General features: G+C 43.6%; 1 protein-coding gene across 11 annotated transcripts in view; it reads right to left on the bottom strand.

Annotated features, from left to right (window-relative positions):
• adgrb2 (adhesion G protein-coupled receptor B2) overlaps positions 1-21,220 on the bottom strand; it is a 1,298,770-nt gene that overhangs the window by 469,271 nt on the left and 808,279 nt on the right. The gene's annotated exons all lie outside the window — the stretch shown is intronic.

Below are 21,220 nucleotides of genomic sequence, written 5' to 3'. Positions count from 1 at the left end.
GATTACATAGAATTTACAGTGCAGAAGGAGGCCATTCGGCCCATCGAGTCTGCACCGGCTCTTGGAAAGAGCACCCTACCCCCTATCCAAGGTCAACACCTCCACCCTATCCCCATTACCCAGTAACCCCACCCAACACTAAGGGCAATTTTGGATACTAAGGGCAATTTATCATGGCCAATCCACCTAACCCGCACATCTTTGGACTGTGGGAGGAAACCGGAGCACCCGGAGGAAACCCACGCACACATGGGGAGGATGTGCAGACTCCGCACAGACAGTGACCCAAGCCGGAATCGAACCTGGGACCCTGGAGCTGTGAAGCGATTGTGCTATCCACAAGGCTACCGTGCTGCCCCTATTGTGTCTTCCTTTGTGAAGACAAAACCAAAGTATGAATTTACTTGGTCAGGTAATTCTTTGTTCCCCATTATAAATTCCTGTTTATGACTATAAGAGACCTACATTTGTCTTTGCCAATCTTTTTCTTCTTGACATAGCTATAGAAGCTTTTACAGTCAGTATTTATGTTCCTCGCGGCAGGCCCGAATCCAGGAGTGAGGCAGCTGAAACGGTGGCAGAGGGCGAGGCAGTGGAACAGCAGGGCTGAAGTTAAAGTGTGGAGCAGCAGGAGCAGTGAGACTGAGGTCAGTGCTTGAAGCAGATGGAGCAGCGGGGCAGGGCCCAGAACACAAGGCAGCTGAAGGCAGCATGTGGAGGGATTGTCAGGCGTTGGGTGGCTCCTGTTGAGGCTTCTATGTTTTTTTTCTTTTTGGAAATTTTTAATGCCCGGTCCTGGGGGCAATTCATGAAGGACTGAGGACCAGCAAAGAGGCAAAAGATGTCCAAAAATCAGAGGAAGACAGCAGCGAGGAGGGGAGAGATTGAGAGCTCGCCATAAAGTGCGAGGACCAGCCCGGGGGCTGACAAGAGGGCGAAGGCCGGGCCACTGGGAGGAGCCGCACTGCTTACAGCAGAGAAAATGGCTGAAGTGGTGTCTCTTGAGCTCGAAAAGCAGTTTGCAAAGTATATAGAGGTGTTGAGAAAGGAGATGGCAGTGGCGCTGAAGGCGTTGGTAGAGGAGGCAATTACCCCAGTGTAGGTAGCTGTTGCAAAAGCATCGGCTGAGGTGAGGAAACAGAGTGTGAGAAGATGAAGGGAGTAGAGGAGGCCACGTCGCGGCACAGCGATCGGCTCACCTCGATGGGACATAATCTGCAGAGGGTGGTTGAGACCAATAAGGGGCTGCGAGCAAAGCTGGAGGATATGGCGAACCGCTCGAGATGACAAAATTTAAGGATTGTGGGACTGCCCGAGGGAGTGGATAGCCCGAGGCTGACAGAGTACTTTACCAAGATGTTGGCAGAACTGAGGAAGGGAGAAGAACGTTCTCGGTATGAATTGGATCGAGCTCCTCGGTCGCTGAGGCCTCAGCCTAAATTAAACAAGCCGCCAAGGGCAGTAATTATCTGTTATAACCGATATCACATGAAGGAGAAGGTATTGAACTTGGCAGAGAAGGACGGGAGGTGCAATGGGCTGATGCCAAGGTTTCTATCTGTCAGGATTTGATAGTGGAACTGGCAAAGCAGCGAGCGGCTTTCGGCCGAGTGAAAGCGGCGTTCTATGACAGTGGAGTGTGGTTTGGAGTGGTGCATCCAGCAAAGCTAAGGTTGACCTACAACGCCAGAGATTTTTATTTTAAGATGGTGGAGGCGGCGGCTCCAGGCAGAAGGCAGAAGGCTTGGGACGGAAGTAAAGAGTGGGATATATGTAACTTTGAATAATGTTCCTACTTCATACTGTTATAGAGGTTAAAAGTTTTTTGTTGTTGTTCTTTACTGCTTTGAATAATATTCTGACATGCTGTTATAGAGGTTAAACTTTTTTTTGTTGCTGCTCTTTGTAACTTTGAATAATGTTCTTATTTCATGGTCAATAGAGGTCAAAGATTTTTGTTGGTGTTTTGTAGCAACACTTTTTCAGGAAAAGTATACATTTAATTGTTTTTTTTCCCTGGGACTGGGCGGGAGGGAAGGAAAGGCCTGAGCAGGGCCCCCCACACTAGCTAACTTAAGTCGGCTAGTGAGCGGAGGTGTTGTGGGGGGAGTGGCTGCGGACATTGGAGTCTGGTGAGCAGGTTTCAATGGGCCTAGGAGGTGAGAAAAGGGAGGGGGGGGGGGATCGACATGGGGTGGCAATTCTTCAAAAGAGAGTGTAGGGGGATTCTAGGAGGGGATGGGGCTCAATGTCAATAATGGGTAGGGACGGGTCAGGCTCTGTGAGTAGGACCCGAATTTATGATGATGGTGGATAAGCGAGGGGGGGGGGGTGTGTGTGTGTGTGTGTGTGTGCGTGTGTGTGTGGCGGGGAGACCCCCTGTTAGGATAGTTACATGGAACGTGAGGGGGTTGGGAGGCCCAGTGAAGAGGTTGAGGATGCTTGCATATTTGAAAAGTTTTAAAGCAGATGTGGTGATGCTGCAAGAGACTCACTTGAGGGTGAAGGATCAGGGAAGGCTTGGAAAGGGCTGGGTTAGTCAGGTGTTTCACTTGGGCTTCGATAGTAGGGCGCGGGGGGTTGTGGTTCTGGTGAATAAAAGAGTGAGATTATGATAGAAATCTACTTTTCTTGGAGGTAATAAAAATTTAAAGGAAGAAATTATTTGGTGAAAAATCATATATTAGCATTGACAGCAAAAAGGCTGAGAGCATGGGAAAAGATCAGATAAGGGAGTCAATTTGAAAACTGACCATACACGACAAGACCACGTTGCAGAGTAAACTCATTGTTATCATTACTGGGCAAAAATCCCAGTTCTGGAAAACATGGTGGGAAACAGGTGATCTGATCACACCCTATTATGGAAAAATATAAAAATTCTCTCATGCCATATTATCTCCTAAAACTTGATAGACAGATATTTCGGTCAAATTAGATGAATTATAATTATTTTAACCCAATCACAGTCAGAAAGGGGATAGAACCTTAAAGATTATGATTTCCTTATGAGACCGGGAGAGAACCTTTTTCTCTCTCTCTCTCTCCAAAATCATCTTTAACCCAGCCTTTGAAGCCTATTCTTTAATTTGCTTTGCAAACTGCTATTTCCTTTTGTTTCATTTTTGTATTGTGCATTTTGATCTGAAGAAATTACCACAAACTTAATTTTTTAAAAGTACAGCACAAGAACAGGCCCTTCAGCCTTCCAAGCCTGTGCCGATCATGAAGCCTGTCTAAACTAAAACTTTCTGCACTTCCGGGGTCCGTAACCCTCTCTTCCCACCCTGTTCATATATTTGTCAAGATGCCTCTTAAACATTACTATCATATCTGCTTCCACCACCTTCCATGGAAGCTTGTTCCAGGCACCCCAACCAACCTCTGTGTAAAAAAGAACTTGCCTCTCATATCTCCTCTAAACTTTGCCCCTTTCACCTTAAACCTATGACCCCTAGTAATTGACTTTCCCACCCTTTGAAAAAGCTTCTGACTACCCACTATGCCCAAGACTCTCATAATTTTGTAAACCTTTATCAGGTCACCCCTCAACTTACATCATGAAAACAAACTGAGTTTAGCCAAACACTCCTCATAGCTAATACCCTCCAGTCCAGGCAACCTCTTCTGTGCCCTCTCCAAATCACCTACATCCTTCGAGTAATGTGGTGACCAGAATTGTACGCAATATTCCAAATGTGGCCTAACTAAAGTTCTATACAGCTGCAGCATGACCTGGAAATTTTTGCTCAACAATGAAGACAAGCATGCCGTGTGCCTTCTTGACTACCTTCTCCACCTGCATTGCCATTTTCAGTGATCTGTGGACTTGTATGCCCAGGTCTCTCTGCCTGTCAATACTCTGAAGGGTTCTGCCATTTCCCACCTGTATTCCAAAATTAATTACCTCACAACTGTCTGGATTAAACTCCATCTGTCATTTCTCTGTCCAAGTCCCCAACCAATATATATCCTCTGACAATTCTCTTCATGATCCGCAACTCCACCAATCTTTGTGTCGTCTGCAAACTTAATAATTAGACTGGCTACATTTTCCTCCAAGTAATTTATATATACTATGAACAAGCAAGCACTGATCCCTGCGGAACACCACTAATCACAGCCTTCCACTCAGAAAAGCACCCTTCCACCGCTGCACTCTGTCTTCTATGACCGAGCCAGTTCTGTATCCCTCTTGCCAGCTGACCTCTGATCCCATGTGACTTCACCTTTTGTAGAAGTCTACCATGAAGTCTACCATGAAGGACCTTGTCAAAGACTTTAGTGAAGTCCATGTAGAGAACATTCACTGCCCTTTATTCATCAATCATCTTGTCACTTCCTCAAAAAACTCGATCAAGTTAGTCCCTTCACAAAACCATGCGCCTGTTACTAATAAGTCCCCTTGTTTCCAAATGTGAGTAAATCCTGTCCCAAAATATTTTTCCCAATAATTTCCCGACCACTGATGTAAGGCTCACCGGCCTATAATTTCCTGGATTTTCCCTGCTACCCTTCTTAAACAAAGGAACAATATTGGCTATTCCCCAGTCTTCTGGGACCTCACCTGTAGCCAATGAGGTACAAAGATTTCTGTCAAGGCCCCAGTAATTTCTCCCTTGCCTCCCTCAGTATTCTAGAGTAGATCCCATCAGCCCTGGGGACCCACCTACCTTAATGTTTTTTAAGACACCTAACACCTTCTCCTTTTTGATCTTGACATGCCCCAGAATATCAACATACCCTTCCCTAGACTCATCATCCACCAAGTATTTCTCTCTGTTGAATACAGATGCAAAGTACCATTTAGTACCTCACCCATGCGCTCCACGCATATATTCCCTCCTTTGTCCTTGAGTGGGGCAACTCTTTCCTTGGCTTCCCTCTTGCTCTTTATTGACGTATAAATTGCCTTGGGATTCTCTTTAATCTTGTTTGCCAAGGACTTTTCATGGCCCCTTCTAGCCCTCCTAACTCATTGCTTCATGTCCTCCTATTTTCTTTATATTCTAAAAGGGTCTGTTCTCAGCCTTGCAGACCGTTTTTCTTGTTGACTAGGCTAACAATATCCCTCATTATCCAAGTTTCCCAAAACTTGCCATACTTATCCTTCACCTTCACAGGAACATGTCGGTCCTGAATACTAATCAACTGACATTTGAAAGACTCCAACATGTCAGATGTTGATTTAACCTAAAACACTACCCCAATCTAAATTTTTCAGTTCTTACCGAATGTTGTAATTACCCTTCCCCCAATTTACCAACTTCACCCAAGGACTATTCTTAGCCTTATCCATGAGTACCGTAAAACTTATTATGGTCACTGTTCCCGAAATGCTCCCCCACTGAAACTTCGATCACCTGACATGTCAGAATGAGAACAGGTCTATGGCTCCACACTAGACTCGTGGCATGCCAACTCAGTGAGGGCATTCTGGTGTATAGTGCTAGCATCTATTCTATTTGTCCAGAGATACGAGTAGTGTAGAATGCAGGCTGCAGCCATTGCTGCCTTTTCAATAGCTCTGATCTAAGGAAAAAGTCCCTTCGCTGTAGGACACTGGTCATGGCATAGCAGACCCTGATCATCAAAAGCCAGTGGGGTCTGAGAAAGAACCACACGCTGTTGAGGAGGGACCACCTCCATGGAGGCGTACGGCATGACCAAGGGTGTACAGAAGGCACCTATCATTTAAAAAAAAATTAATTCTTGGGACGCCACCGTTGCTGGCCCGGGCAGCATTTGTTGTACATCCCTAATTGCCATGAGTGAGAGACAGTGCCATAGATGCCTGAAACTGTCAGGTGATGTGGTGGATCATAACTGCCACGTCTTCCATGAGGATTTCACTCTGCAGGTGCTAGGAGGCCAACCAATGCTGGTTGCACTGAAGGTAACAACCAGTCTCAACTTTATTGCCTGTGGATCATTCCAGGGCTCCACTGGGGATCTCTGCAGAATATTGCAGGCATCCACTCATCAATGCATAATGGAGGTAATTGATGCACTTTTCAATAAGGCACACAATTAATTCCAGTTCTTGATGCAGGATTTTCACAGTAACTTCATTGCAGTGCTAATGTAAGCCTACTTGTGACACTAATAAAGATTATTAAATTATTATTATTAAATGGATGAAGCCAGCCTGGTTGCCAGAGCAGTGAGATTCACAGTGATCTCAAGAGTCTCACAAAGATAGGGTGCCATTAACTGCACACCTGTATCTTTAATAGCTCTCTGGAAGCAACCAGTAAGATACATCAACAGAAAAAGCTGCCACTTTCATAATATGCAGCTGATTTATGATCAGAAAAGCAGATTATGCAAGTTTGTGTGAGATACCCTGAGAGCTTGCACGACTCTCACATCTTGAGTCATTCACAGGTACCACAGATCATCAGGGGCTCTCAGTGCATTCAGAATTGGCTCCTCAGAGTTCATGTGTATTCCCAAAAACATGGCGAATGACGCCCATTTGGTGGCCGCAGAGTGCTTCAGAGGAGAGATACAATGCGGTGCAGTCTGCAACACAGATCCTAATTGGGTGAGCATAAGAACATAGAAGATGTGTTTCAGATGTCTGGATAGATCAAGTGGCGCTGTCCAGTACTCTCCACATAGGGTGTCTGGCATGATTGTGGTTTGTTGTGCCCTACACAACCTGGAGAGATGAGGGATCTGCACGTCTCATTGAATGATGAGCATGTGCAAAGGAATGAAATTGAAGAGGGTGAAGATGATAATGCCCCACATGGAGAGGTCATTGCACGAGCACAATGTGGCAGACATGCCCATGAGACTCTTACCGTGACAAAGTTCCAGCACAATTAAGGTGAAGACTAGCTTCAAGTGCATTTCTCCAGTCGCTTCGACGCAAGGTAGACATTGAGAACTTCTCAATGAAGGACATCAGTCTCAGAATGAGTAGTCACAATTAATCGTAGCAATGGCATCATCTTTGGAAGGTGAAACAGCCTTTGGCACATGTGGCCATCCTGTAATTGGATACTAATTTCACCAGTGCTCAATCTGAAGCAAATAGGCATGTTATCATCCTTTCAAGCATTTTACTGATCATAGGAAGTTTTTAAGAGGCAGGAACGTCTCTGCAAACATAAATGCTCTCATGGCAGTGTGCCTGGAGTGTTGGAAGATGCCTAAAGGAGGAAAACCGTCAGTCATTGGTTATTACTTGATCGTCTTGAGGATGGATCTAAATCTGGACAATGGTATCTCTCCAAATGTCATCTATCATCATGCGACTGAGCCTCAGGATGGCATCACTCTTCAGGGCACAGTGATCTGTCACTCTACAGCATGAAAGCGAGCCTGAAAATCAGGTTACCTTTGTATGTTGAGAGTGCTTCAGCACGACCATTGTGTGCTCATTGACGAGGACTCATTACCCTGCATTTGTCAGGAGCTTCCCAAGTTCATATCCGGTATTGCCATGACATATGGGAGAGACGTGGCCCAGTCAGTCTCGACACAGCATTTGAGGTTAACTTAGTACTATAATGAAAACTAAAGATCATTCAGTAAATGTACAGGAGCTTTGCTCTCATTCCATTACAATCCTCCAAATTTTCATCATACCATAGTGTGATATGTGTGAGGATGCCGAAAACACTAATGGCACTGCCATGATCAGAATTCCATGGCATTCTTCCTTCTGACAGTTAGCACGGGGATGCCACAAAGCCATGCTAGCCAGACCTTTAGGTGAAAACTGGCATCCTCACATGTAATAGGCTGGCATCATGAGGCTAGGCACACTTATAACATAACATACTCACTGCTGTCGAGCAGATATTTCAAGAATCACCACGTGCAAACTACTTCCACTGCTTGGATCATGCACGTGGACAGTGGGAACTAATACAGGGCTAACGTTCAGCAGTAAATGCAGTTATAAGTTAATGCAGAAGACAGGCATGAAAAGTGAAGCTCCTCAATGATTACGTAAACTGTAAGTCAAACCTGACAGTCATTACATGGAGGCCCTGAAAAGTGCACTTGGTTGTAGTGACTCCAAGGCAGGTCGACATAAATCACTATAACATATACAGAGATCAGACATCAGGGCTGCTGCATCAGAATAATAAATAATCTTCCAAGATCTATCGTCATGAGGCCTGTTCTTGAAAATACAGAAAAATGTGTCATTTGAAACATGGAAGTCTGGCAATATCTGGTTTGAGAGGATACAGGGAAAGATCCCACAAAAGTTTAATAGCAGCTTCAAAGAGCAGGGTTATAAAATGCAGATTCTTGCTCACAAGCAGGTTTAGCAAACACACAGGTTTCATGTGGTAAGCTAAAACAATGGCTCACACCTTCATGGAATGTAACTACCACAGGAAGCATCTGGAAAAGCATGGATGAGAGTTTCAATTGCATTAAGTGACGAATGTTTAAAACAGACAAGTCTTTCAAGTCATAACCAAGTTAAATTTTAGCATACAGCTAAAAGCAAAGTTTCACACCTTAATTGAAATAAACTCTCTTAGTAAACAGCTGAAAAGGATCGATGATGCTCAGTCGAATTTGGTGTCAATTCTAAAGTGTAAAATTCTATGAACTTCAAGTCAATTAAAAGAAAATTGGAGACGACCTGTCTACGAGAAACATAATTTAAGTCAAAATCAAAGGCAAAGTTATGAGCTGGGGACAATTGGAAAATTAAACGATTCGAAATCACAGAAATAAAAGTTAACTATTGAAACCAAAGTATTTTTTAATCAGATCTGAGAGGAGACGATATGCCCAAAATGAATAATTAGTTGTAGTAAAATGTTTACATCAAAGATACTTTTAAACTATCAAAGTGAAACAAGCTCATTTACAATAAAGTCGTTAAAACTTAATAACTCTCAGAAAGAGAATATAAACCCAGGGAGCAGCAGCAACAAGGACAGAGGACAGGACAGAGGAAACCAGCAACAGGAGAGAAGGGGAGGAGAACTCAGAGAGAGAGAGAGAGAGAGAGAGTTCGGTCATGGGAAAGACAAGGCAAGCAGCCAAGTTTAAACAGTTATACATCTAAGGAAGACTAGAATTTAAACAGGAGCCAGAGCCAGCTCTCACAGCTCGGTACATGGGAAGAATAGAACACAGCAACCGAGTTCACCAGCGAATACAACTCAAGAAGACCACATTTTAAGAAGATTGATTGTCAAGGTGGGCCTGAAGGTCTCTACAACCAACCAGCAGCAGCCAGAAGCAAGATCTTTTTTCCTTTCTGTAAAGAAAGTGTTTGCAGCTTTTAAAAGAAAAAATATAATAATAAAATAACTTAACTTAACCTGAAAAAGTGGTTATTAGCCTACTTTACTTCCTTAACAACGCAGGACCCAGGACATCGATGCTACTAAGGGGTAAGTAGGTAATATTCTTCGGTGAAGGTATGGGTTATACTGGGGGATAACTTGAAAATATAGTTTGACCTAAATAGCACCCACCGAAGCCTGCATCGGAGTCAGGGAGTGAGAATCCCTGTTCACCATTTAGAATATCGACCTTTTTTTGGTATAGGGGGAATTCTAAGAATAGTGGTGAGTTTTAACTTCAGGCCTCATTTTATGATCCTCTCTCTGATGTTCGTTTTGTCCAACCACTATGTTCATATAGGACCTCGTTTTAGGCAGCACGGTAGTGCAGTGGTTAGCACTGTTGCTTACGGTGCTGAGGACCTGGGTTCAATCCTGGCCTCGAGTCACTGTCTGTGTGGAGTTTGCACATTTTCCCCGTGTCTGCGTGGATTTCACCCCCACAACCCAAAGATGTGCAGTTTAGGTGGATTGGCCATGCTAAATTTCCCCTTAATTGGAAAAAAAATAATTGTGAACTCTAAATTTATTGAAAAATAATATTGGACCTCGTTTTGTTCATCTCACTAAAATGACCAGAAAGGCGACTAACAAATATGGAATTGAGGGAGACACCATAAACCTGAGGGACATGATGGCAGATACTTGGGGAGGTGGTGGGAGAGGCACCTCTCACCCTTGGATGTCTGAGGAACATTGCATCACATAAAAGAGCCATTCAGTACCTGACACTTTGATGGAGAGAAGCAAAATATATTTTCAAAGGTGGTGAGTACATACTGTGATTGGACACTCTGCTACCATTGCACTTTCAGTACTTGTTTATTTTTCAAACCAACTGCTGGTGTAGGTGTAACCCCCATATACACAGCAGAGGTGGAGGCAGCCTGTTGACTGCTACGCTCTATTGTCTGACGCTACGGCACTCACTAGCAAAGCCACACACACAAGCATGCTCTGGGAATGTACAGTTGAAAAGAATAGTGCACTTTCATAAGCTCATAATTCACGTCATCATCTATCTCCACAGATGCTGCCAGATCTTCTGAGTTTATCCAGCATTTTCTGTTTTTATTCAAGTGTAATGCTGGGCCTGTAGCCATTGGTCTCAAAGATGACAGATGATATTAAACATATCGCTTCCACTGTTCACAACGAGCAAGGTACAGACCTTACATAACCAGCCCATGCTTGCAAAACTCAAAACACAGTATCCAATGTTAGATATAATTCTACGATTGGGCAACATTTGCCAAATAGTTCTCAGTGTGCGAAGAATTACGCCGGCAACCAATTTGCCAGTCGGGCTTGCAGTGTGGCTCATTTACATACACTGGAAGCTACATTTATTAACAGATAGGGCCCTTTTCTTTGAACACAGAAAGTACATGTACACACATTATGCCCATTTCAGCTAACCAAAATAAGCGACAACCATTTGCTGGTTTATTTCTCATAGCAATGCCTTGACCAATCAGAGGCAAGTTGCCAGGTTTATATTTAAAACCATGCTTGGCAGTTAACTGTGACACCAGCAAATGGTGCATTCTCCATGGAACATCTTTACCAATCAGTTTCCAACCAATCAACAATGTCTTCTCATACTGTATAAATCTGTTGCTTGTTTTGGATTTGTATTCTTATGTCCTGATGAGTGCAAGATAAAAAGCTTCAACAAACACTGTCTTTTATATCACCAATTTCCAGTTTAAAGGTAAGAAGTCTTACAACACCAGGTTAAAGTCCAACAGGTTTGTTTCGAATTGAGACAATTCACACCTCTTTAACCTGTGATTATCCCTCTGTCCAGTTGCTCTGTCTGGACCTGTAGACTTAATTACCTGCAAAGACTTGCATTCAAAGTATTGTATTGCATCTTTGACTCTGTCCATATATATATGTTTCTGGAACCCACCTCTTCTTTCACCTGAGGAAGGAGCAGTGCTCCAAAAGCTAGTGATTCGAATTTGGACTGGTGTTGTAAGACTTGTTACTGTGCTCACCCAGTCCAACACCAGCATCTCCTCATCATAGTTTAAAGGCAGTAGGGTATGCCTTTTTAACAACTCAAAACTCAAACTCAGCTCAAAACTGGGCAACTATGAAGCTCTTTGGCAATAGCAGCAGCAAAATTGTATTCCACCACAATCTAATTGCCTGGCAGATCTCTCACTCGACAATAAGGTGGCCATTAATCTGATTATATACCAGACAATCCAGATTTTAGCTGGATACCTGGTCAACATTTAGGCTGATGAGTGGCAAATAACATTTGTAGCACACAAGTGCGAGGCAACAATCATTTCCAACAAGGGAGAATCTAACCATCTCTCCTTGACATTCAATGGCATTGATATTGCTGAATTTACCATCATAAGCATCCTGGGAGTTACCATTGACCAGAAATTTAATTGGGATAGCAATTATAACACATAGGTGCTGTGGCAAGAGCAGGTCAGAGGCTGGGAATTCTGCGGAGAGTGATTCTGCCCCAAACTCCCAAAGCTGTCCCTCCATCTTTTTAAAAATATACTTTTTTCTTAGATTTTTCAATTTTGTACAATGACGCCACACATGATTAAAACAGGTACAGTAGGGCGGAATGATGATGCAGTGGCTAGCACTGCTGCCTATGGCTCTGGGGATCCGGATTCGATCCCGGCCCTGAGTCACTGTCTGTTTGGCATTTGCACATTCTCCCCATGTCTGTGTGGGTCTCACTCTCACAACCCAAAGATGTGCAGAGTAGGTGGATTGGCCACGCTAAATTACCCCATAATTTAAAAAAAACAATTGAGTACTCTAAATTTAAAAAACAGCTAAAGTACAGAACAAGAATTATTGCAAATGTAGAAACAAACAATTTTATGAGGTAAGATTGTGGTGGAATACAAGCTTGTTGCTGCTGATGGTCCAAACACCTCATGGATGCCCAGTTTTGAGCTGCTAAGAGTTTTCAGTTTGAGTTGTTAAAAAAGGCATACCCTACAACATTTAAACTAGAGTACTGCTGAAATAAAAAACAAGGCAGGATGTATTCAGAACAACAGAGTTCAGAAACTCATGCCTCCAGTTTTATTTCAGCTTAGATTTCCCTTCTAGTTGGCAGACCATTCTCCACGCTCTAAGAGTATGAATAATGTCATGAGAATGTGGTTTTAAGAAATGTTTGGCTGCTCATGTTACTGCAGTGATGTCAGAGTGTGGGTAGAGCTGAGCTCTGGCTGTTTTTCAGTTTCACTTTGAGAAAAGCTTGGGTGTGTCTGTGTCTTTTTGGTTTCGTTTTTCAGTGTTGGAGCTGAAGCCAGGCAAAGCAGGTGTACTGCAGTTCTCTCTGCCATGAGAAGACTATCTCTTGATCATTTGGTGGATTCAGAATTATAAATGTTCTGAGTAGTGACTTTAACCTGATGTGCTTCTGTTAAAGGTTATGTTTTTTGTAAGTCTTCTGGATGTCAAAAAGACTGCGTAAGCATTACTTAGTGTTGTATTCTTTGGGGGTTGTATTTGAATTAACGGTTGCTAAGAGATTCACTGTATGTTTTAAAAAGGTTAACTTGAGTTCATAGAATTAACATTGTTTTGCTTTAAAAAATACTTTTCCATTTCTGCTGTACCACACCTGCAGAGTGGGCCGTGTGCTCCCCATACCACAATCTATTAAAAGTTGTGGGTCAGGTGAACTCCATGATATACTTTGGGGTTCTCTAAACAGTGGCCCATAACAATAATAATAATAGGATTTTCGCATCTGGCAGAACCTGCCTTAATGTTTCCATAAAATAACAGGTTCTGCAAAAGTTAATCTAGCTTCAATATCAAGCCAAATATAGGTAGGGTCTTCCCTAAACCAATTCCTTCTAAACCTAAGGTGACAGGCTGGGGCGGCATGGTAGCACAGTGGGTAGCACTGTTGCCTCACAGCTCAGGGGCCCAGGTTTCATTGCTGACTTGGGTCACTGTCTGTGCGGAGTCTGCACATTCTCCCCATGTCTGTGTGGGTTTCTTCCGGGTGCTCCCGCTTTCTCCCACAAGTTCTGAAAGAAGCGCTGTTAGGTAATTTGGACATTCTGAATTCTCCCTCTGTGTACCCGAACAGCTGCTGGAATGTGGCGACTAGGTGCCTTTCACAGTAACTTCATCGTTAATGTAAGCCTACTTGTGACAATAAAGATTATTATTAGATGATATATTCTAATATTCAGGACAGCAAAAGCCCCACTGGACCCAGCTGCGGCAGCTTTGCAAACTTTAGACAGGGTTCTTCTTATTCCAGAGAAACAAACTGGTCATTCCATTGATCTCCTCCAACACTGTAGCTGGCAACAAGATTGGCAACGGGTGTAGCAATCTAGGTAACACATTCATTTTAATCAAGGCAAGGCAATCCTACCCAACCATGAGACTGGCAGAGAAGGCCCACGGAATGGAAGCAATCAAGTGAGAGAAATTGGCCCCATATAACCTCCTGAAAGAGGGAGTACTTGTAACACCCTAAACCCCAAAGGAGATCACCTAAAAGGAAAATTGGCAAGCAGGGGGGAGGTCTGCCCCTCAGCTCTCCCACCTGCATAGTCTCCGATTTTGTAAATCTAATCTTGTAACTAGGGAAAACACTAATTCTATCCACCCACATCAATAATAGCGACAACGGTGACATACCAGAAGACATGGGAGCAGAATTAGGCCATTTGGCCCATCGAGTCGGCTCCACCATTCAATCATGGCTGATATGTTTGTCATCCTCATTCTCCTACCTTCTCCCCATAACCCCGGATCCCCGTATTAATCAAGAACCTATCTATCTCTGTCTTAAAGGCACTCAGTGATTTGGCCCCCGCAGCCTTCTGCGACAATGAGTTCCACAGACTCACCACCCTCTGGCTGAAGAAATTTCCCCTCATCTCTGTTTTAAAGGATCGTCCCTTTAGTCTGTGGCTGTGCCCTCGGGTTTTGTTTTTCCAATAAGTGGAAACATCCTCTTCACATCCACTCTACCTAGGCCTCTCAGTATCATAGAATCATAGAACTTACAGTGCAAAAGGAGGCCATTCAGCCCATCGAGCCTGCACAGGCGCTTGGAAAGAGTACCCTACCTAAGCCCATACCTCTACCATTTCCCCACACATTCACCCTATCCCTGTAACCCCAACTAACCATTTTCTTTGGACACTAAGGGAAATTTATAATGGCCAATCCACCTAACCTGCACATCTTTGGACTGTGGGAGGAAACCGGAGCACCCGGAAGGAATACACGCAGACATGGGGAGAACGTGCAGACTCCACACAGACAGTGACCCAATCCGGCAATCGAACCTGGGACCTTGGAGCTGTGAAGCAACTGTGCTAACCACTGTGCTACCATGCTGCACGCTATCCTGTAAGTTTCAATAAGATCTCCCTTCATCCTTCTAAACTCCAACGCATACAGACCCAGAGTCCTCAACTGCTCCTCATATAACAAGCTCTTAATTCCAGGGATCATTCTTGTGAACCTCATCTGGACCCTTTCCAAGGCCAGCACATCCATCCTTAGATATGGGGCCTAAATTGCTCACAATATTCTAAATGAGGTCTGACCAGAGCTTTATACAGCCTCAGAAGATGCTCTTGTATTCTAGTCCTCTCAACATGAATGCTAACATTGCATTTGTCTTCCTAACTGCTGACTGAACCTGCACGTTAACCTTAAGATAATCGTGAATCAGGACTCCCAAGTCCCTTTGTGTTTCTGATTTCCAAAGCATTTCTCCATTTAGAAAATTGTCTATGCCTAAATTCCTCCTTCCTATGTGTATAACTGCACACTTTTCCACATTGTATTTCACCTGCCACTTCTTTGCCCACTCTCCTAGCCTGTCCAATTCCTTCTGCAGCACCCCCCACTTCCTCAATACTACTTGTCCTTCTCCATATCGTTGTATCATCTGAAAACTTAGCAGCAGTGCCCTCCGTTCCTTCTTCCAGATTGTTAATGTATATTGTGAAAAGTTGTGGTTCCAGCACCGATTCCGGAGGCACACCACTAGTCACCGGCTGCCATCCCTACTCTCTGCCTTCTGCCAGTCAGCCAATCCTCTTTCCATGCCAGTATTTTACCCTTAACACCATGAGCTCGTAACTTATTTAACAGTCTCCTATACCACACCTTATCAACAGCCTTTTGGGAATCTAAATAGATCACATCTACCTGGGTCTCCATTGTCTAATTTCCTTGTTACCTCCTCAAAGAATTCTAACAGATTTGTCAGACATGACATCCCCTTGACGAAGCCGTGCTGACTCAGTCCTATTTCATCATGCACTTCGAAGTACTCCTTCATCTTATCTTTAAGAATGGACTCTAAAATCTTACCAATTATATAATTTCCCAAATTCTGCCTCCCTCCCTTCTTAAACAGGGGTGTTACATTAGCCACTTCCCAGGCCTCTGGGGCCCTCCGTGTCCCCAGTGATTCCTGAAAGATCACCACCAATGCCTTCACAATCTCCTCAGCTATCTCCTTTATAACCCTAGGCTATAGTCCATCTGGAGCAGGTGATTTATCGACCTTCAGACCTTTCAGTTTCCTCAGAGCCTTCTCCTTAGTGATGGACACTACACTCACCTCTATCCCCTGATTCTCCTGAAGATCTCGTATCCCACTGGTGTCTTCTGACATGAAGTCTGATGTGGCTTTGACACAAACAGCTGTACGCAGTCTGCATAAAGTGTGATCTTATGCCGTTTCTCCCAACAACCCAGCCCTGACAACGGGATCTCGCATAATAGCCAGTGGCTCTATGGCCTGTGTAAATAGCAAGAGGGATAGGACACTGCCCTGTCTGATCACTCTTTGCAGACCAAAGTTCTTAGACCTAAAACCATTTATAAGCACCACCGCCAAGGATATATGGTGTAGCACTTCAATTCATTTAATAATTCCTCACCCAGCTCAAATGTATACACCACTTCAAAGGTTTTCTGTGAATCCAAGGAAATTACGGATCTGTCCAATGCCTGCTTCTGGAAAATACAGATCTTCTAATGTTACGACTGGAATACCTGCCCTTTATAAACCCAGTCTGATATTCCAAACAATTTTCGGAAGGATTTTCTCTAACTGCTTTACCAATATGCCTATGTTCGGTTTATTTCCAAACTCGTCCAGTTTTTGCCTTGCAAACCTTAAACTTCTCTCGGCCACCCTAGCTGTGTTAAACTCATTCAACAACTGCTTGCTGGAGGCCCTCCTGTATCCCTCGTCAACATCAGCCAAGCAAACCTCCAACCAGCGTTGACACTCAGGCATTCTTCACTTTTTGTTGGCTATGCATGAAATAACCAGTTCCCTGGCATAGACCTTGCAGGTCTGTCACAGGGTGGGTGGAGAAATATCAGTCGGGGAATTGACTAAGTAAAAAAACTCAAACTCCTTCTTAAAATATGTAGTAAAGGATTTACCTCTGAGCAGGGAGCGATCAAGCTGCCATGACCTAGACGAGAGGAATAAACCCTCAGGCAGAAATTCCAGGAAGATGGGAGCATGGTCAGAGATTACAATACTATCTATAAGTGTAGGATAGCTCCAGGCACAGAAAGTCAATTCTAGTGCGACATTGATGAGGGGCTGCGAAAAAAGTAAAGTCTCTGTCTTTAGGATGCAAATTTCTCCACACATCCGAGTAAACCACTTCCTCATATACTGAGGACATTGGTCTAGCTTGCAGGGTGGGGTATTTCTCTCAACTGGGAGCTTTTCCATCAAAATGTTCAAATGACAATAAAGTCTCAGCCCACGAAAGAATTAGCTGAGGCCAACTCCGCAAAGTTTTCAGAAGTCTCAGTGCCAAACTCCAGGGAGTAATGTGGCGGGCCATTCACATTCATTTCTCTGACTACTGGCCCCTTAACAATCACATACTTGCTTCCCTTGTCCATAACACAATTATCCACTTTAATGTGGACATTCTTGTTGGCCAGAATTGCCACGCACCTGCTGCTAATCGAAAAAGCAAAAAATACGTGCCCCATTCATTCCCGCCATATCTTTAAGTGAGTCTTGTGTAAAAGGGCTATGTACACTTTCTCCTTCTTCAGAAAAGAAAGGGGGTGGAATTCTCCAGTCCGCCAACTGTTTTTTTTGCATGGCGCACCCCCGCCGGCAGCGGGATTCTCCATTCCCGCAGTCGGCCAATGGGGTTTCTCATTGTGGCCACCAGATGCCGAAGGGAGGCCCGCGGGCGTGCGTGCGCTGCCGGCGGACTGAAGGATCCCGCCAACAGAGAATTCCGCTGATGATCTTTTTCCTTTTTATTAGGATGATGAATTCGCCGTACATTCCAAGAGCAAAGTTTAAAATGAGTTAAATCCGTTGCATAGATCAAAGAAAAAATGTAGGATAGGATTTTCATGCCACATTTGGACTTTGACCTCCCCCATCTCAAATTACTCCAATGGCACCAGAATATTCCTAACATGTTCCTCTCTCGGATAAAAGACATATCTGTACCAATACAGAATATAGTCAACAACATAGCGACCCAACATAACAAATATACAAATGAATCATGACCACAACAGTTCCAAAGGGACATTTCTTAAAAAGAGAGAGGACCCACAGGACGAGCCCTATAGTTATTCGGTCATTACCAGCAGGATACAATCTCCTCACGGAGAAGAAAGAATCCAACAAGGAAATGAGAGTCAAATGCACCTCCCATATTTTGAGCTCACATGAAGACTTGTATCCTCCACCCACCGCCCAGCAATGGCACCACTCAGTTCTGCCATGATTAAAGACACAGATAATAAGAAAAGATGACGGAAAATTAGTACGTGGCACAGCTACCATGAATAATGAGAATAAAAGTTCCCAAAATACTTAAAAACAAGAAAAAGACATTCATTACAGCACTCAAATATTAACACCTTCCAATAAGTAGGATTTATGACAATGAAATCAGACAAACAACAGCATGATAGAGAGAAAATCCTGATTTGAAATTTTCTGAGCTGCAGATTATCAGTTCAACTCTTTTCCCTCCGTGGACTTGATGAACGCCAAGACACTCGCAAATTACCGAAAGACTTACGGAGTCATCGGATATCAATTTCAGGGTCACAGGATAATGCATAGCTTAATCATTCCAGCTGCCTTGAGTTGCCTTCAAACTTCATCGAAGCCTCGGCATTTCAGCCATGTTGCTGCCAAAAAGTCTTGGAGAAAGGAGATCCTTGCCCTCTCATGGAGCAAGGCCCCGGCACACCACGGCATCTCCTGAACCTTCTAATGGTCTTTAAAATAGTGGAAGCAAATTATTATAGGTCTGGGACATTGATGGTCCTTTGGCTCGAAGGCAGAATACTGTGCACACTTTTCAATTTGAAATGCCCAGCTTTCACATCCAGCTTAAGAAAATGTGGCAGCCAGTTCTCAAAGAACTTAATTTGAGCCTTACCTTCCACTTCTTCTGGCAGACTGACATTCTTTCTCCCACTTCGGTTCTTCAGGATTTCGGACTTGACACACAGCTGGTTTTCCAAGGATGGAATACAAACTTCAGCTGAAGTGGTTAGCACTGTTGCTTCACAGTGCCAGGGACCCGGATTTGATTCCCGACTTGGGTCACTATCTGTGCGGAGTCTGCATGTTCTCCCGTCTCTGCATGGGTTTCTTCCGGGTGCACCGGTTTCCTCCCACAAGTCTCGAAAGATGTGCTTGTTAGGTGAATTGGACATTTTGAATTCTCCCTCAGTGTACCCAAAAAGGTGCCGGAGAGTGGTGACTAGGGGATATTCATAGTAACTTCATTGTAGTGTCAGCTTACTTGTGACACTAATAAAGATTATTATTAGAAGCAACATTTTTGACTTTCAGGATTCTTTCCTCGTTTCATCAAGCCTCTGATTAGTATTCTGCAACTCGGCCTCATATCAGCATGCTGAGTTTTGATCTATCACACAAATAATGTTTGCAGTCATAATTTTCAGCGAAAGACTGGTTGAGGATCAAGTCGCCATTTTGAAAAGGTGCCTCCGCTCTTCTCGAATCCAACTATCTTTATATCGCCGGATTTTTTCACATTTTCTGTCTAATACTTATCCAAAAATCTTCCAGATGTTAACTCTTGGATTAGGCGCGCAAACATGATAAAAGACGGATTATAAAGCGAGTGATGCCAGATCCAGTGGGAAAGCTGCCATTCACACACCAGCATCATTTGGTCCCTGACAATCTTTTTAAAAATGCATTCATGGGATGTGGAGCTCCCTGGCTTGGCCAACATTTATTGCCCATCCCTAATTGGCCTTAAGAAGGTTGTGCTTCCTCCTTGAACCACTGACATACAAGTGGCACAGGAGACCCCCAGTTTCATTCGTGAGGGAGTTCCGGGATTCTGACCCAGCAACAGTGAAGGAACTGTTATAAATTTCAAAGCCTGGATGGTGATTGGCTCGGAGGGGAACTTCCAGGTTGTGAGAATGCCATGTATCTACTGTCCTTGTCCTTATCGATGGTAGTGGTCGGAGGTTTGGAAGGAACTATCCAAGAAACCTTAGCGAGTTCCTGCAGTGCATCTCGTAGATTGTATATACTGCTGCTACTGTGCACAGGTAGATGGAGTGGAAGTTTGTGGATGCAGTGCAAATAAAGTGGGCTGCTTTCTCCTGGATGGTGTCAAGCTTCTTGAGTACTGTTGGAGTGCACCTACCCAGGGAAGTGTGATGAACAGGAAAGTTTGTCATATTTTCCTGGATGGGTGAAGCCCCAAGAGTTCTCAAAAAGCACTACACTATCCAGGACAAAACAGCCCACTTGACCAGCACCCCATTCACCATAATAAGTATTCACTCCCTCCACCAGTGGAAGCTTTATGTACCATCCACAAGATGCACTGCAGCAACTCGTTAACCCTCTTTTTACAGTTATGAGAGCAAACCGTGATCTTCACCAGAATGATAAGGATAGCAGATGTATGAGAAGCAAGACAATACCACCACCTAAAAGTTCCCCTCCAGGCCACACACAATACTGACTTGGGAACATTTTGCCGTTCCTTCATTACCACTGGGTAAAAATCCTGGACTTCCCTCCATAACAGCACTTAGGCTGTACCCCCACCACAAGGAAAAAAGTGGCTCAAAAAGGTGGCTCACCACATTCTCAAGGGTGATTAGGGATGGTCAATAAATTCTGGCCGTGTCAGAGATGTGCACATTTTGCGAACGAATAAAAAATGCATGCACTTAAATGGTGTTGGCACAGGTGAATAAATTTGACTTATTTCGAAAAAGAGAAGACAATATTTGATTAACCTTTCATAATCAGCTGGTTCTTCAGAATACCTCAAAAATTAAACCATTGTATAATTAGATCACTGTATGAAATAAGTACTTGAAATGGCACAGCGTCATAAAATGGTGAAACATCTTACCACAAAATACATTAGCTTGTTTAGAGTGTAGCATTTGTAAATAAATAAACAAAACTTGACTGGTCAGGAAACATTCATGACTTTAAGTTATCTTGTGTTACGTGATCAGCTCCACTTTATGTTTAAACGCAGCTCCTGCTTGCACACTAATATAGTATTTTGTATTTCTTTATCTTCTCGCAAGTATTGAAGAAAACGAACAAGGCTTGAAAAAGCCACTTGGTATGCAGCCCAGAGGAACTTAACAGTTTTAATGAGCTGAAAAATAAATCAAATTTCTGACTTGAAAGAAACATTGATGCATTTTTCACACCCTTTCCAATACTTAAGTTTTTCTACCTTTATCTCGAACTGAATTTGTCTGTTTCTCAATTTATAGTGTTTTATCTTGATATCTTCAATCAGATTTTCTCTATCTTCCAGTCTCTCCTATCTCTCGCCTATCCATCCATCTACCTCCACCCAAAC

This window comes from Scyliorhinus canicula, chromosome 1, assembly GCF_902713615.1.
Source record: "Scyliorhinus canicula chromosome 1, sScyCan1.1, whole genome shotgun sequence".
Classification (NCBI taxonomy): Eukaryota; Metazoa; Chordata; class Chondrichthyes; order Carcharhiniformes; family Scyliorhinidae; genus Scyliorhinus; species Scyliorhinus canicula.
This window is presented reverse-complemented; position numbering and strand designations above follow the sequence as displayed.